This window comes from Chrysochloris asiatica, unplaced genomic scaffold, assembly GCF_000296735.1.
Source record: "Chrysochloris asiatica unplaced genomic scaffold, ChrAsi1.0 scaffold00599, whole genome shotgun sequence".
Classification (NCBI taxonomy): Eukaryota; Metazoa; Chordata; class Mammalia; order Afrosoricida; family Chrysochloridae; genus Chrysochloris; species Chrysochloris asiatica.
This window is the reverse complement of record NW_006409117.1, coordinates 275,047-278,788: the sequence shown is the minus strand read 5'-3', so window position 1 is coordinate 278,788 and position 3,742 is coordinate 275,047.

Below are 3,742 nucleotides of genomic sequence, written 5' to 3'. Positions count from 1 at the left end.
GTTGGAAATCTCTCACTCCACAATTTCAAAATTTATTACATGGCTACAGTGGTCAAAACAGCTTGGTACTGGTACAATGAAAGATTCTTTGATCAATGGAACAGAATCGAGAAGCCAGAAATTAACCCATCTACATACAACCAACTGATTTTCAACAAAGTGCCTAAATAAATCGCATGGGGAGGTGACAGTCTCTTCAACAGATGATGTTGGCAGACCTGGAAAGCAATATGTGAAAGATTGAAACAAGACCTTTACCTCTCACCTTTTACAAAGACCAACTCAACATGGATTCACCTAAATGTGAATCCAGAATTATGAAGGACATCAATGAAAAAATAGGGACAAATGTTATGGCTGAAATTCAGGGAATACACAGACTACCAAACATTTTGAAAACTACACACAAAAGGGTAAACAAAATAGATGATTGGGACATACTAAAAATGAAAAACTCATGAGCATCAAAAGACTTCACCAAAAGAGTAAGAAAGAAGAAGAAGAAGAAAAAAGAGTAATCTGATAAAATTTGATGAACTTGACCTACACCTGTGGATGCAGTAGTTCAAAAGAGGGAACAAATCTTTACAGCAAGGATCATTCTCACCCTCTTGATACACAGGGTAGACAGGAATGGGCAACTTGGACATTGGCTACCCAAAATGAGGGGCTACAAAGGCAAGAAGTGACTGGTTTACAAGCTTTCAAGAGAGAGCCTAGATCCAGAGGGTGCCGAGGAAGGTAGAATCTCCACTGAGTAGTATGCAATCTTTCTGTGTGGGACTGATGAAAGGAAATGGGGATAGCACTCATGTGGCACAGTAGTGAATAATTGCTATTGGAACTGTGAGGGTTGGAAATGTAAAGGTAGACATTTTACAGCAAAAGGAGGGGAGTGGTTGACTTTACAGTCCAGGAGCGGAGGTCCCTAGGACCATCAAAGGAGAAACGAGAGTTCGTGACCATACCCAGAGAAACAGTGATGCCAGAGATGGAGGCAGAGGTGATGACGTGCAGAGGTGGAGTAGCTGGCGACTCTAGACCCAGATATGGAGAGGGGCTGTGTGCTGATGACCAGGAAGCATGCTTGCAGTGTATACCCTTTGGTTGGTTGATTATTCATGGAGGGGATTGTAACCATGGCAATGAAACGATATACGATAGGATGACTGTAAAGCTAATGTTATTCCATATACACTATCACATAATTCACAATAAAACTTTAAAATAAAAACTCATTATCGGCCATCTGAGGGGCACCTATTAGTCACTCCATGTGCAGAAGAAAGAAGAATGGTGAGAATTAAAGAAGCTTGGAATCAACTAGCCCAATGGACAAATGGAACATGTGAATGTCAACCTCCATATCTCTGAGACCAGAGCAAGATGGTGCCTGGCTTCTACTAACTACCAACTGTCTAAAAGGCATCACATTAGAAGGTTCAGGATAGAGTGGCAGAATATATGACAAAAAATTCAAAATTATTTTTGAAAACAAACAAAAGGACTTACTGGTCAGAAAGAGACTGGAGGAACCTGAGCCTAAGGCCCTCGACAATGCTTCAGGTCTGGAAGGGACATAACCTCGTGACCCAACCGAGTAGATGTTAGGTATGTAGTAGGGATAACAACACTGGTAAGTTCTACTCACTATGAATGATGGACAGCTGTCGTGAATGGAAATAGGAACCACTAAGGGGAAGCCGGTATCTGTTGTAGGAGGGGATTGCAATCACTGAGATGAAACTATGTGTATGATTTGTTAAATGTAAAACTGACAATCTTGTCTGTAAACCTTAACTCAATTCACAATAAAAATTTATATATATATATATATATATATATATATATATATATATATTTAGAGAGAGAGGAAGAAAGAAACCCAACGAGGCAGTTTTATTATGTCACATAGGAATGTTATGAGTCAAAATTGGCTCAATTAAACCTAATAATGACAACAAAAACAACAAATTAAGGCTTGGTAAATTTATTTTAAAATAAGCCGCTGTAGTATGATCTTTTGTACACTAGTTTTATTTTACTTCTCATAACCTTTTCCCAAATTTCTATATTATTTATATAAACAAAATATTAAAGACTTCATAGTGTAGTAGATTGCAAGTTGGGCTGCTAACCACAAGGTCAGCAGTTTAAATCTATGAGTTGATTTCTAAGATAAAGGTAAGACTCTCTGCTTCCGTAAAGATTTACAGTCTCTGAAACCCTATGTAGGATCACTATGGGTCCCAACTGACTCAACAGCACACACTCACCACCATCATCATATAACATACATGTATCTAATTTTATATTATATAAATTAAGCTTCCATATCAACAGGTTACTTATCTGCTAATTCAACCATCTGTAAGTCGAAAATACTTTTCACAAATGACTCCAAAAAAGAAATGAAGTGGTTCAGGCAAACACTCAAAGGCTAAGAGGCAGCTTGTAGTTTTAATTGCATCAAATTTACATCAATGTTTCTTACATACAATTTACACTGTGTAATGTAGCGTAGTGGTTACGAATCGGGCTGTGAACCGGAAGGTCAGCAGTTCGAAACTACCAGCTGCTCCGCGGGAGAAAGATGAGGCGATCTGCTCCCATAAAGATTTACAGCCTCGGAAACCCTATTCAGGGTCGCTATGGGTCAGAACCGACTCGATGGCACTTAACAACAACAATGTAAGTGACATTGTATAATAAGTAATCTAGAGATGATTTTAAGTATACTTACATGTTGAATGCAAATTTTTCCCTGTTTCATATACAGTACTTAAGCATTCATGGATTTTGGTATCTGCAGTGGGAGTGGTGTGGGGGTGGAATTGTCCCAGAACCCACCATTCTCCCTTGGATACTGAGAGAAAAGTGTAGCTCAATTGTTTCTAGTATGTAACCATACTGAACAATGATCTTGTGATGCATTACATTTACTTATATTAATACCTTTGCTACTGCTGAAAGCATCATCAACAAACCAAGCTCCAGGAATGACTCAATACCAAGTAAAATATTTCAACAGTATAACGCAGCACTGCAATTACATACTAGTCTATGCCAACACATTTGGAAGGAAGCTACCTGGCCAGTGGATTTTAGAAGAGCTTTGTATCACTGCCCATTCCAAAGAAAGGTGACCCTGCTGGTTATGGAAAGTAGGAACAATATCATTAATATCACACAAAAGTAAAATTTTGTTGAAGATATTTTAGAAAAGGAATGCAACAATACATCATCATGGAATTTCCAGAAATTAAGAAGACTTCTTGGAATGGGGTATCATCATTGACATTTATATGGATCTTACCGTAAAGCAGAGAATACCAGAAAGATGTTTATTTGTGTTTTACTGGCTATTCAAAGGCATTCAGTTGTGTGGATCCTAACAAACTGTGGATAACGTTGCAAAAGAATGGGAATTCTAGAATACTTACTTGTGTTCATGAGGAACCTGCACATAAACCAGGAGGCAGTCATAGTAATAGAACATACTGCATGGTTTTAAATCACTAAAGAAATGCATCAGAATTGTATCCTTTCAATATTCTCATTCAGTCTGTTTGCATAGCAAATATCCTGTGAAGGTTAACTATATGAAGAAGAACATGGCATCAGATTGGAGGAAGATTCATTAACAGTCTGTGATGTTCAAATCATACAATGTTAGTTGTTGAAAGCAGAGAGGATGTGAAGCACTTAATAATGACCATCAAAGAATGTATTCTTCAGTATA